Source organism: Nerophis lumbriciformis, linkage group LG34, assembly GCF_033978685.3.
Source record: "Nerophis lumbriciformis linkage group LG34, RoL_Nlum_v2.1, whole genome shotgun sequence".
NCBI classification, from domain to species: domain Eukaryota; kingdom Metazoa; phylum Chordata; class Actinopteri; order Syngnathiformes; family Syngnathidae; genus Nerophis; species Nerophis lumbriciformis.
Genome location: NC_084581.2, coordinates 23376187 through 23391833, shown reverse-complemented (window position 1 = coordinate 23391833; position 15647 = coordinate 23376187).

The window sequence follows — 15647 nt, the reverse complement described above, 5'->3', positions numbered from 1 at the left end:
TTACTGCCCCCAAAGCCTTAACAACTACTGGCACTACAGTTGCTTTCTTCAGTCCTTTGTATTTCTCAAGCTTTTAGCAGAGGTGGGACCAAGTCATTGTTTTGCAAGTCACAAGTAAGTCTCAAGTCTTTGCCCTCAAGTCCGAGTCAAGTCCCGAGTCAAGACAGGCAAGCCCCGAGTCAAGTCCAAAGTCAAGACTGGAAAGTCTCAAGTCAAGTCCTAAGTCCTGCATTTTGAGCTTCGAGTCCTTTCAAGTCCTTTTAACCACAGACTAATATATTAACACAGATTGTGTATGCTTTTCAAACGCTGTATTTATTTATTAAAACAAGGCATTTTAAATTGCAGGAAAGAAAATTGTGCTGACATTGCACTTTATAATAGCACTATTAACCAGTCATTTTAAACATTAACTCATTCCTTTACAGAACAAACACATTGAAAAATAAAGTGCAAATGTACTTATTTGTACAAAAGTGTTAACATTGAAAAAACATGACATATACGTGGGGGCGTAGTATGATGCCACCATGGCTGAAAACTCGCTCCACTGGAGCACTGGAGGCAGGCACTGCCAAGACTCTCATGGCCACTCGGAACAGTGAAGGAAGAGTCTTCATGTTCAATGCCCAGAACAAAAGGGGGGAGAGAGTTGTTTTGGGTTGGTGCACTACTTGTAAGTGTATCTTGTGTTTTTTATGTTGATTTAATTAAAAAAAGAAAAAAAAAATTTTTTTTTCTTGTGCGGCCCGATACCAATCGATCCACGGACCAGTACCGGGCAGCGGCCCGGTGGTTGGTAACCACTGAGGTAAACAACCAACAGTATGTCAGAAAGCTAGCTAAAACGGTACACATATTCATAATATAGTATACATTTTAACTGACCTTTATTTGACTATTTTTGTCTTTTTTTAGGTGGCTAAAATACGCGGTGCTGCTGACCGCCGTCTAACGTTACGTGTGATATATTGACTAACGTAACCCTGCTTAAAAAAAATCACTGAACAAAAATAATGAATAAGGTAGTGAACTGCAACAGATTCCCGTGTTTGCAATAACGTTATAACGTTAGCAGTGAGTTTACAGCCTAACTGATTTAACTACACAGCAAATAAAAGTCACGTTACTTAGCCAATAAACGTTATCTTACATTCAAAACTTACCGTTCTTTGTGCAACTTCAAATGCCGGACGAAGTTGGAAGTTGTTGCCTCTCCATCAGTAATTTTCGAACCGCATGTGTTGCATACTGCATACCGTTTTGTGTTGACCACCTCGTAATTTTTATACCCAAACAAAATTATTTTAGGTATTATTTTTTGTTCACTGGCGTGTGGTTTGGACATGTCTTCTTCGTTGGTTGTCCTGCAATTTGATTGGATGAATGCTGTGTGATGAAAACAAAGTAGATCTAATTTGATTGGCTGTTGTACTGAGACCACACCAGCTGACACATGCAACGCTGATAGACAAGTACACAATGAAAAATACGGAGCGCTCCCGAATAACTTTTTCATCTTTGGGTTTTGGGGAAAGTAGCAAGTCATGTCAAGTCATGTCAATTCAAAAGGCTCAAGTCCAAGTGAAGTCACAAGTCATTGATGTTAAAGTCTAAGTCGAGTTGCAAGTCTTTTTACATTTTGTCAAGTCGAGTCTAAAGTCATCAAATTCATGACTCGAGTCTGACTCGAGTCCAAGTCATGTGACTCGAGTCCACACCTCTGGCTTTTAGTGTTCGTTATTTCAGAAGTTTGCTATTGCTAGGAATCTGTCATATCCACTGTCTTCTGATGTTTATCCACCACTACCAGTGTCAGCCTGGTTGGCCATCACCATTGTGTCAGTCTAGATCAGGAGTCGGCAACCCGCGGCTCTAGAGCCGCATGCGGCTCTTTAGCGCCGCCCTAGTGGCTCTGTGGAGCTTTTTCAAAAAATGTATGAAAAATGGAAAAAGATGAGGGGAAAAAATATATTTTTGTTTTAATATGGTTTCTGTAGGAGGACAAACATGACACAAACCTACCTAATTGTTGCAAAGCACACTGTTTAAATTAAACATGATTCACTGATTCGAGTTTTTGGCGAGCGCCGTTTTGTCACACTAATTTTGGCGGTCCTTGAACTCACTGTAGTTTGTTTACATGTATAACTTTCTAGGACATGTTTTATGCCACTTCTTTTTCTGTCTCATTTTGTCCATCAAACTTTTAAGGTTGTGCATGAAAGGTGAGTTTTGTTGATGTTATTGACTTGTGTGGAGTGCTAATCAGACATATTTGGTCACTGCGTGACTGCAAGCTAATCGATGCTAACAGGCTAGCTATATGTACATATTGCATCATTATGCCTCATTTGTAGCTATATTTGAGGTCATTTAGTTTCCTTTAAGTCCTCTTAATTCCATGACACACTATCTGTATGTAATATGGCTTTTAATTTTTTGCGGCTCCAGACAGATTTGTTTTTGTATTTTTGGTCCAATATGGCTCTTTCAACATTTTGGGTTGCCAACCCCTGGTCTAGATCATGAAGTCTAACAGGACCTTGGCCTAGTTGTTCTCGACTACCTTTGGTGGTATCTGCCATCTTGACTCTGGGATTTCCAGTCCACATTTGGTCCAGAACACTATCTGCTAATGTTGTTCCATGTATGCCTTGCCTGCCAGCATCTTACACCTTGTTGTGATGTGTTGGACTGTCCCTGGTGTTTCTTTGCACAGCCTGCATCTGGGGTCCTTGGCCTCTATTGATCTTGTGTTTTTGTGCTGCCATGTTTAGTACCTCTGTGCTGACTTTTCGTCCAGCCTTTTGCTGCCACTGGTATGTTTTCTCAATATCAGCTACTTCTTCAATTTGTCGGTGGTGTATACCATGCAGGGGCTCATCTCTCCCTGACAATGCATCTGGCTCCTGCTCTTTACTGGTCTTCTGTTGCATGAGGCATTCACTTATCAGGTCGTCGTGCATGCGTTTCAAAACACTAGATTTTCAGAGTAAAGTTTATGTAATATTTTTAGGTTTATGTACGTACAACTATTAAACATTTAAATAGTATGAGGAAACATAAGTAAAACTTACTTTTCCCCCATAATTCATGTATTACGTTAATAAAATGTTTAATTTTACTTAAAAAACTCTAGTTCTTACTGAATGTTAAAAATATTAGGTATAAATTATGACAGTTACTCTAATAGAGTTTACAGCACCAAAAAGTCACTTTTTTCAGTGCAGGAGGACTTTGAGTTGGATACGCAGACACGGTACTGTGAGTACGCATGCATCTGCGGCTTCCAAACATTTGATCGCTTGCCCATACGTGCGTATGCCGCTATGCGCATGTCACGTACGTAACTTTGGGGACTTTGGGGAAATATAGTGCTGTATGAACTTTGGGGAGGTGAACGGTACTTTGGGCTGTGGGATTGAGTGTGTTGTGCAGGTGTTTGAGTTGTATTGGCGGGTTATATGGACGGGAAGGGGGAGGTGTTTGTTATGCGGGATTCATTTGTGGCATATTAAATATAAGCCTGGTTGTGTTGTGGCTAATAGAGTTGTGTTTATTTACTGTTTTAGTCATTCCCAGCTGAATATCAGGTCCCACCCGCCTCTCACAGCATCTTTGCTATCTGAATCGCTCCCACTGCCCTCTAGTCCTTCACTCTCACTTTCCTCATCCACGAATCTTTCATCCTCGCTCAAATTAATGGGGAAATCGTCACTTTCTCGGTCTGAATCGCTCTCGCTGCTGGTGGCCATGATTGTAAACAATGTGCGGATGTGAGGAGCTCCACAACCTGTGACGTCACGCGCATATCGTCTGCTACTTCCGGTACAGGAAAGGCTTTTTTATCAGCGACCAAAAGTTGCGAACTTTATCGTCGATGTTCTCTACTAAATCCTTTCAGCAAAAATATGGCAATATCGTGAAATGATCAAGTATGACACATAGAATGGACCTGCTATCCCCGTTTAAATAAGAAAATCGCATTTTAGTAGGCCTTTAACCGCAATTTGGTCAGTGTTCAGTCAATGCATACGTCGTCTAAAAAATTAGTGAGGGGACTCCGACTCTGCAAATTTCACTCCAAATTACAGACTGAAGCAACTTAAGATATATCATCAGACATGGTAGCTAGGGCATGTACTGGGAATCAAACTCAGGGCAGCTTAGAAAGTGTACGAATTGCCAGGCATGTTTGTATGACTGTGAGTCAAGTATACCGCAGAATTTTGTCACAAAGAGTTTGCCTGTCTATACTGTGCCATGTGCTGGCTTTGTGATGGTTTTGTATCCCCAAAATATGAATTTGTCATGCACTGGACAGCATATAACAAAATTGTTTATCTGGGTGTGTGGTGTCCGTTTTTGGGGCGTACAAGCTATTGTCACAGGGTGTTGCCTGGTTTGAACTGTGCTGGAATGTTGTATTGGTAAAAAAAAATTCTGAGGTTCTCAGACCTAAAACAGATGAAATGACAACGTTATTGTGTCTACCTGCATCTCAAAGAGAAACAGCACCTTTTTGAGGACGTAAATGTATATATTCTTGGTGAGAGGTGTGAGGAAAGCCATCTATATAAAGGTTGAAAAGCCATCCCTAAAAAGAGGAAGTGGTCGGCAACACCCCTTATTGCCGACACAACACTTACCTTTCAACCATTTCAGGAGACACAGCATTTTACTCTCCAACAAACATCAGGAGATGGCAAATTTACGGTTGCAGGTCAACATTTTGTGCCTTTAATACAACTGAATGTAAATATAACATGGGTGCTTCCAACCGACTGATCTGGTAGTGGTTGTTTTACGTTTTGCCACACAATAATGCTAATGAGGGGTAATTCCTTATTAATGATTGCTGTTGGCATTGAGAGAGGGGTCCTTTGCATCTCAACAGTTGTTTTTTTTACACCACAATAAAGCAAAATCATCCTTGCCTGAGCACTGTTGCTGCACTACCCAATGTCATCTCACAAAATGCAGCTTGATACCAAGCCGGAAGAAATTCCCTTTGTCATACGGAACGGTGTCAACGTACTGCAACTGAACGCTGAAGTCCTCACAAAGGCCAAGATCTATCTCATCAAACACATCTCACAGACACACATACCTATTATAATCCTCCTATAAGAGGCTAACATAAGCGATAGCACCCACCTAAAGATCCCTGAATTTACTCTAGCTGCACATACTGCAAGTGGCATCTGAGGGATTGTCACCTTCATTAGAAACACAGCAAACAGGAGAGCAATTGGTACTGCCCCACTAGACTCCAACAGGGTAATGGGCAGCATCAAAAATAAAAGTTGTCAACATCTACAAACTTTCTACGTGTCGGCATATGGATACTCGATTCCTGCCTTTGACTCCTCGTGCATCTACTCCGGAGACTTCAACTGCTGCAGCCAACGTGGGGATACTATACACATCATCAAACCCAGGCGCCCTCGCCCTCAAGGACTGGTCCTCTGCAACTGGTATGCAACACCTGCACGACTCCAAACAACCAGACAGCTTCTGCTCTGGTAGGTGGAACACTACCACACACCCAGACTTGGCTTTTGCAAACCTCAACGGCCCCTCATCCAACGGCACTGAGTTAGACCCTTTCTCCAAATTATCCAGCCCAACGGAGCTGATCCCCACCAAACCAGTGAAGAGGTGGAATGTCCGAAAGGCCAAGTGGGACCAGTTCGCAAATCTTGTGGACTCAGGCACTGAAGACCTTCCCCCTCCATCCTCTTCTAATCTAGACTATACATACTCTGCCCTGATTCAGGCAGCCAAAAGCACCATCCGAAATGGTTGCCGTCACCAATGAATCCCAACTTTGGATGAAGAGTGCGACATATGTTATAACCAATTTGTGAATACTGAAACTGGAGAAGAGACCTTCACCCAAGACATCACATCTTATACAATGCTTAGACCAAACTACAAACTACAAACTTTACTTTACATGATAGATTTAAGCGTAAAATAAAATATAACAAACAACTAATGTACAAACACTCATTTTTACAACGTTGTTCAGGATGCGCATTGTGCCGTCAACCAATTGTAAGAACTGGCGCGGAACTCTAACTACTACAAAGATGATGGTCATGTTGACTTAAGTCTTTACATCTTACTGTTTCGTTATTTTATCCGTTGAATGGTTCATTTACAATAAAAGAAGGTATTGTATGTCGATCTAGTCTGCCGCCATCTGCTGCCAGCCACAACAGGAGCAGTTGATTAGACCCTTAGTGTAGTGGCAGCCAATGCACTTCATCTTTAAACAGTGGCATGTGCATACTTGCCAACCCTCCCGGATTTTCCGGGAGACTCCCGAAATTCAGCGCCTCTCCCGAAAACCTCCCGGGACAAATTTTCTCCCGAAAATCTCCCGAAATTCAGGCGGGGCTGGAGGCCACGCCCCCTCCAGCTCCATGCGGACCTGAGTGACGTGTCGACAGCCTGTTTTCACGTCCGCTTTCCCACGATATAAACAGCGTGCCTGCCCAATCACGTTATAACTGTAGAATGATCGAGGGCGAGTTCTTGGTTTCTAATGTGGGTTTATTGTTAGGCAGTTTCATTAACGTCCTCCCAGCGCGGTAACAACACACAACAACAGCAGTCACGTTTTCGTCTACCGTAAAGTAGTTTGTCTGCCGTAAACAGCAATGTTGTGACACTCTTACACAGGACAATACTGCTATCTACTGTACATGCATATGTGACAATAACATCTAGGGCTTTTAGAGAGTGCAGTGCACAACTGCGCACACAACAAGGAGACGAAGCAGAATGCATCATCAGAGAGGGTGTTCAGCATGGTTAGAAAAATAGTGACAGAGAATAGAACAAAGATGGACAATTCAACCCATAACTCAACAATGAGTAGATGAGTGTTATGTGTGTGTATATGTATAAATAAATGAACACTGAAATTCAAGTATATATATATATATATATATATATATATATATATATATATATATATATATATATATATATATATATATATATACACATAGCTAGAATTCACTGAAAGTCAAGTATTTCTTTTATATATATATATATATATATATATATATATATATATATATATATATATATATATATATATACATATATATATACATATATATATATACATACATATATATATATATATATATATATATATATATATATACATATATATATATATATATATATATATGAATACTTGACTTGGTGAATTCTAGCTGTAAATATACTCCTCCCCTCTTAACCACGCCCCCGCCCCAACCACCCCCCCCCCACCTCCCGAAATCGGGGGTCTCAAGGTTGGCAAGTATGGGCATTTGTGGTGTGAGTTACACTTAAATTGCTATTGCGACATTCAGTGGAAACATTTAAAACAGCAGTTTCTTTCATAAAAAAAAAAAAATCTGCTCATTTTTATACTTACCAAACTCAGGATTAAACCCGTTTGCGGGCCTGATACGGCCCTGCTCTAGACCATACCAATGTCCGGTGACAGTAAATGACAACTCATTGGCTGCTTTAAGTGCGCAAAAAAAGACCATACATGCTTCGATAAACAGGAAACAAACTATGGCAAGCACCAGGAGGAGATGGTCACATGTCCCAACCTTTCTCATAGTGCATCTGGAAAGTTTTAACACGATTCACTTTTTCCACATTTTATCATGTTAAGCCTTATTCCAAAATTTATTTTTGTCCTAAAAATTTTAAACACAATACCCCATAATGACAATACATTTTTTTATTTTTTTATTTTTTATTTTTTTAATGCATTAAACATAAAAACCTAAGAAATCACATGTACAAAATTATTCACAGCCTTTGCCGTGAAGGTCAAAAGTGAGCTCAGGTGCATCCTGTTTAAAATAATGATCCTTAAGATGTTCTTACAGCTTAATTGGAATCCACCTGTGGTAAATTCAGTTGGTTGGACATGATTTGGAAAGACACAAACCTGTCTATGAATCAGGTGCCACACACACTCGAAAGTGCATGGCAGAGTACAAACCACGAATGAAGTCAAATGAATTGTCTGTACTAGAGACCTCTGAGACAGGATTGTCTCGTGGCACAAATCTGGGGAAGGATACAGAAAAATATCTGCTGCCTTGAAGGTCCCAATGAGCACAGCCAATGTCATATGTACCGTATTTTCCGCACTATAAGGCGCACCGGATTATTAGCCGCACCTTCAATGAATGGCATATTTCATAACTTTGTCCACCAATAAGCCGCCCCGGACTATAAGCCGCGCCTACGCTGCGCTAAAGGGAATGTCAAAAAAACAGTCAGATAGGTCAGTCAAACTTTAATAATATATTAAAAACCAGCGTTCTAACAACTCTGTTTACTCCCAAAATGTACGCAAATGTGCAATCACAAACATAGTAAAATTCAAAATAGTGCAGAGCAATAGCAACATAATGTTGCTCGAACGTTAATGTCACAACACACAAAATAAACATAGCGCTCACTTTCTGAAGTTATTCTTCATTCGTAAATCCTTCGTCTTCGGTGTCCGAAGTGAAAAGTTGGGCAAATTTACGATCCACTGGCAGATGTTGGCGTCGTCTGGCGCTGCCTCCTCGTCTTAGTGAAGGTGTGTTCGCCTTCTGTCCTCCATTGTTCCCACGCAGTTAGCAGTCTAGCTTCGAATGCCCTGTTGACACCAATATCTAGCGGCTGGAGGTCTTTTGTCAATCCACCCGGAATGACGGCGAGTATTGAATTAAGCGCGTAAGCGTGTCTCTCAATGTGCTGTTATGAGCTAGCAAATATAACAACTACACTACCCAGCATGCAACGATAGTTACGAGCATGCGCGGTAGCCCTGAGAAGCGTTGTTGTATGCTGGCAGTTAGCACGCTGTGAGTAAACGTTGAGAACTCAGTTAACACGCCTCGTCTGCATTATTTATAATTAGACAGACAACACACTTAATAGGAGCCATTTTGGGGTCTTTACATAAACACACAAATGGAAATGAAACGTCACATATCCCAGCATGCACCGCGCGCTTCTTCTACGGGGAAAAAAGATGGCGGCTGTTTACCGTAGTTGCGAGACCTAAACTTTATGAAAATGAATCTTAATATTTATCCATATATAAAGCGCACCGGGTTATAAGGCGCACTGTCAGCTTTTGAGAAAATTTGTGGTTTTTAGGTGCGCCTTATAGTGCGGAAAATACGGTAATGAGAAGATTAAAGTTAGTGAAAAGGCTAAAAAAAAGTTATACATACAGTGTAGGCCAAAAGTTTGGACACACCTTCTCATTTAATATATTTTCTTTATTTTCATGACTATTTACATTGTAGATTGTCACTGAAGGCATCGAAACTATGAAAGAACACATGTGGAGTTATGTACTTAACAAAAAAAAGGTGAAATAACTGAAAACATGTTTTATATTCTAGTTTCTTTAAAATAGCCACCCTTTGCTCTGATCACTGCTTTGCACACTCTTGGCATTCTCTCCATGAGCTTCAAGAGGTAGTCGCCTGAAATGGTTTTCCCTTCACAGGTGTGCTTGAAGCTCATCGAGAGAATGCCAAGAGTGTGCAATGCAGTAAACAGAGCAAAGGGTGGCTATTTTGAAGAAACTAGAATATAAAACATGTTTTTAGTTATTTCACCTTTTTTTGTTGAGTAGATAACTCCACATGTGTTCATTCATACTTTTGATGCCTTCGGTGACAATCTACAATGTAAATATAAAGTGAAGAAAATGCATTGAATGAGAAGGTGTGTCCAAACTTTTGGCCTGTACTGTATATTTAAAGACAAATATTTGTTTTTCTATTTGTTTTTAGTATTAACTGTTCATTTATCTATACTACGTTATGCCATATTGCTCTATTTTTCCATTTTTGTTTATTTTTGAATAGTTTTTGCTCCATTTTATTAGCACCTTTAAAAGTAATAAAGGTTAGGTTACACACTCCTGGAGCTTTTTCACATTTTTCACGTTCACACTTTGCTGCTCTGGGATTGTGGAGGCGGTGAACACTTTGTCTTTTGTGACCGCTTATATTTGATTCCAAAATAAATGCACGAGGCAGGAGTTTGTTTTCCTCTCTTTCAATTTTAATGCAAACCTCTACTGGCCAAATGTGGAGACAAAGTTGCGAAATTTGCAACACGGATCACATCTGCTTTGTCTTATTCTCTGGCAAAGCAAGTGTGTGTGAGGTGTGTTGTGAAGCAAAATTATGATGCAAATGATGTGTATAAAAAAAAAATCCACATTTGTGATGGGGCAAATTTCAAATATAATTAAAGCTGCAAGCAGCATTGGTCGGGCCCGTGTATTTGGCAGGTGCTAGTCCTAAGTGTCCCAATACTTTTGTCTACTTTTAGTCTGAAGTGTCCCAAGACTTTTGTCTAGTGTACCTACCTTGTCTGCATTGTGTGGGCACGTTGGTGCAGCCATCTTTAAAAAACAGCAGCGCAGCAGCATCAGCGCAGTGGGTCTTTGAAGGGTCATAAAATCAAAACCGGAGCAGGTATTAAAAAGCTGTTCTGTTATTTTATACACAAGGGTTTAATCTCTCTCCTGTGTTAGTTTGAAGCCGAAACGACAAACGCGCTCAGAGGAGATAGTTTTTGAAGGAAGGTGACCGGTTTTTACAAAAAATTTGTTTTGAAGGGGGAATAGCAAACTTCCTGTTGATTTTTGCTGGGGGTTGTCAATTTATGAAATGTAGGTCTAAGTGAGACCTACATAGAGGTTTTTGTTTCATGTCTCTCTGACCTTCCCAGGGAGAGTTACAGGCAGTTTTGTCAGTTTTTTCATCCGAGGAGCAGTTTTTTGTGCGTTTCATTAAAAAATTGCGCTAGAGCACAATTTTGAGATTTGGGGTTAGGTTTTTTTATTAGATCACAATTTTTGCCAGTCCTGATGTGTGTGTTCAGTTCGGTGAGTTTTGAAGCGTGTTAAGGGGGTCAAATTACAGCTCAAAGAGGCAAAAGTGACTGTTTTTAGTACTTTTTTGTCTTGAAGGGGGAATTGCCAACTTCCTGTTGATTTTTGCCCGAGAATATACTATTATGAAATCTAGGTCTAAGTCACACCTACATAAAGGTTTGTGTTTCATGTCTCTCCGACCTTTCTAGTGGGAGTTAGAGGCAGTCTAGTTTTTTTTTTTTCGTAGGGGACGCTAGAGCGCAATTTTGAGTTTTGTGGTTCGGTTTGTTTAAAAAAAGGTAATTTTCGCAGGTCCTGATGTGTGGGTCAAATATGGTGAGTTTTGAAGCATGTAAAGTGGGTCAAATTACAGTTTAATGTGGCGGCGGAAGAATAAAGAATAATAAAACCTTACAAATTCAATAGGTCCTTATATCCCATTGCATAAGGACTCCCTTTGGGAGTCCTTATACAATGGGCCATGCGGGCCCTAAAAATCTACGTTAAGTGACGTGCGTGTGGGGGAGCGCCAGTTATTTAAACTGACAATGTTTTTTATAACCTCCACTGCGACATTAACTGTAAAACATACAGCGCTCTTGTAGGAGGATTGTAGTCTGGAGGCGCGAGACATGTTGGAGAGAAAGATCCATTCAATTTTTTTATCTTTTTCAATATTGTTATACAAAACCCAAAACCAGTGAAGTTGGCACGTTGTGTAAATCGTAAATAAAAACAGAACACAATGATTTGCAAATCCTTTTCAACCTATATTCAATTGAATAGACTGCAAAGACAAGATAATTAACGTTCAAACTGGAAAACTGTGTTATTTTTTGCAAAAATTATCTCATTTGGAATCTGATGCCTGCAACATGTTTCAAAAAAGCTGGCACAAGTGGCAAAAAAGACTGAGAAAGTCGAGGAATGCTCATCAAAGACTTATTTGGAACATCCCACAGTTAAACAGGCCTATTGGGAACAGGTGGGTGCCATGATTGGGTATAAAAGCAGCTTCCATGAAATGCTCAGTCATTCACAAACAAGGATGGGGCGAGGGTCACCACTTTGTCAACAAATGCGTGAGCAAATTGTTTAAGAACAACATTTCTCAACCAGCTATTGCAAATAATTCATCATCAAAAGGTTCAGAGAATCTGGAGAAATCACTGCACACAAGCAGCAAGGCTGAAAACCAACATTGAATGCCTGTGACCATCGATCCCTCATGCGGTACTGCATCAAAAACCGACATCAGTGTGTAAAGGATATCACCAAATGGGCTCAGGAACACTTCAGAAAACCACTGTCAGTATCTACAGTTCATCGCTACTCAGTGGCCTTGTACCTATTCAGTGGCCTAGTGGTTAGAGTGTCCGCCCTGAGATCGGTAGGTTGTGAGTTCAAACCCCGGCTGAGTCATACCAAAGACTTTAAAAATGGGACCCATTACCTCCCTGCTTGGCACTCAGCATCAAGGGTTGGAATTGGGGTTAAAGCACCAAAAATCATTCCTGGGCGCGGCCACCGCTGCTGCTCACTGCTCCCCTCACCTCCCAGGGGGTGATCAAGAGTGATGGGTCAAAGGCAGAGAATAATTTCGACACACCTAGTGTGTGTGTGACAATCATTGGTCCTTTAATTTTAACTTTACATCTGTAAGTGCAAGTTAAAACTCAAAATCGAAAGCCATTTATCAACAACACCCAGAAACGCCGTCGGCTTCGCTGGGCCCAAACTCATCTAAGATGGACTGATGCAAAGTGAAAAAATGTTCTGTGGTCTGAGGAGTCCACATTTCAAATTGTTTTTGGAAATTGTGTTACAACAGCATGGCTTCATAGTCAAAGAGTGCGGGTACTAGACTGGCCTGCCTGTAGTCCAAACCTATCTCTCATTGAAAATGTGCGGCGCATTATGAAGCCTAAAACAGCACAACAGAGACCCCGCACTGTTGAACAACTTAAGCTGTACATCAAGCAAGAATGGGAAAGAATTCCACCTGAAAAGCTTCAAAAATTTGTCTCTTCAGTTCCCAAATGTTTACTGAGTGTTGTTAAAAGGAAAGGCCATGTAACACAGTGGTAAAAAAGCCCCTGTAGCAACTTTTTTGCAATGTGTTGCTGCCATAACATTTTTAGTAAATTAATATTTGCAAAAAAAGTGAAGTTTCTCAGTTCGAACATTACATATCTTGTCTTTGCAGTCCATTCAATTGAATATAAGTTGAAAAGGATTTGCAAATCATTGTATTCTGTTTTTGTTTACGAATTACACAACGTGCCATTTTCACTGGTTTTGGGTTTTGTAATTCAATAAGATTTAAAATCGATCTGCTGTTTACTGTAGCTTGTTAGCTTCCCTTGTCGGGAGAGAACACTGGTAATTAACGAGAAAGGGGGTGTTTTTGCAGCCGCAAGTATTTTTATCCATCCATCCATCCATCTTCTTCCGCTTATCCGAGGTCGGGTCGCGGGGGCAGCAGCCTAAGCAGGGAAGCCCAGACTTCCCTCTCCCCAGCCACTTCGTCCAGCTCCTCCCGGGGGATCCCGAGGCGTTCCCAGGCCAGCCGGGAGACATAGTCTTCCCAACGTGTCCTGGGTCTTCCTCGTGGCCTCCTACCGGTCGGACATGCCCTAAACACCTCCCTAGGGAGGCGCTCGGGTGGCATCCTGACCAGATGCCCGAACCACCTCATCTGGCTCCTCTCGATGCGGAGGAGCAGCGGCTTTACTTTGAGCTCCCCCCGGATGACAGAGCTTCTCACCCTATCTCTAAGGGAGAGCCCCGCCACCCGGCGGAGGAAACTCATTTCGGCCGCTTGTACCCGTGATCTTGTCCTTTCGGTCATAACCCAAAGCTCATGACCATAGGTGAGGATGGGAACGTAGATCGACCGGTAAATTGAGAGCTTTGCCTTCCGGCTCAGCTCCTTCTTCACCACAACGGATCGATACAGCGTCCGCATTACTGAAGACGCCGCACCGATCCGCCTGTCGATCTCACGATCCACTCTTCCCTCACTCGTGAACAAGACTCCGAGGTACTTGAACTCCTCCACTTGGGGCAAGATCTCCTCCCCAACCCGGAGATGGCACTCCACCCTTTTCCGGGCGAGAACCATGGACTCGGACTTGGAGGTGCTGATTCTCATCCCAGTCGCTTCACACTCAGCTGCGAACCGATCCAGTGAGAGCTGAAGATCCTGGCCAGATGAAGCCATCAGGACAAAATCATCTGCAAAAAGCAGAGACCTAATCCTGCAGCCACCAAACCGGATCCCCTCAACGCCTTGACTGCGCCTAGAAATTCTGTCCATAAAAGTTATGAACAGAATCGGTGACAAAGGGCAGCCTTGGCGGAGTCCAACCCTCACCGGAAACGTGTCCGACTTACTGCCGGCAATGCGAACCAAGCTCTGACACTGATCATACAGGGAGCGGACCGCCACAATCAGACAGTCCGAAACCCCATACTCTCTGAGCACTCCCCACAGGACTTCCCGAGGGACACGGTCGAATGCCTTCTCCAAGTCCACAAAGCACATGTAGACTGGTTGGGCAAACTCCCATGCACCCTCAAGGACCCTGCCGAGAGTATAGAGCTGGTCCACAGTTCCACGACCAGGACGAAAACCACACTGTTCCTCCTGAATCCGAGGTTCGACTATCCGGCGTAGCCTCCTCTCCAGTACACCTGAATAGACCTTACCGGGAAGGCTGAGGAGTGTGATCCCACGATAGTTAGAACACACCCTCCGGTTCCCCTTTTTAAAGAGAGGAACCACCACCCCGGTCTGCCAATCCAGAGGTACTGCCCCCGATGTCCACGCGATGCTGCAGAGTCTTGTCAACCAAGACAGCCCTACAGCATCCAGAGCCTTAAGGAACTCCGGGCGGATCTCATCCACCCCCGGGGCCTTGCCACCGAGGAGCTTTTTAACTACCTCAGCAACCTCAGCCCCAGAAATAGGAGAGCCCACCACAAGTATTTTTATTTCAAATGAAATATTTCAAATGAAAGTATTTTTATTTCAAATGAAAAACATTGACAAGGCAACAGTCAACTTGGCATTCACCCCGACCTCCAGGTGACCCTGGCAAGAAAACATTGATTAGTCAAACGTGTGAATGGAAGCAGGTAGAAAACAACAACAACAGGAAGGAAGTCGACAAGAACTTGCTGTATTGAACAAAAAACCAAAGCTCTGACACTGGCAGGCAATAACCGGGGACAAGAATAATGACCAAACACAAATAGGACCTGAATACACACCAGACACAGGAAGGAGAAACAACAAATATGTGAGAAAATTGACCAAAAAAATGTGGCAATAAGGAGCATTTCCCAGATTGCTTCAAAGCACGAATCCAATAATCCCCAAAATACAAAACAAAGTCACTGAAGGGAAGATCAGCTGCTGAAAGGTGACAGCAGCAGCAACATAATCTGATTAGTCAGCACAATGAGAAAGGTCTGCTGTGTGTAAGGAATGTGGATGCAATCATGGCGCTGGGAGGAAACATACGTTTGCACTCAAAGACCTCAGCCTCGCTCTGCTGGAGGCCTGACTGAACAATAATGGAGGCTGACTTTATTAGTCAAGAAAAGCGGACCTATTACTCCTGCCCTGGTTTATTGTTTGTACAGTTTGTGTGTGCATTCATCATGACTTTGTCAAACAATCCTCACTAATAGCAACTGGTAAAAACACTATTAA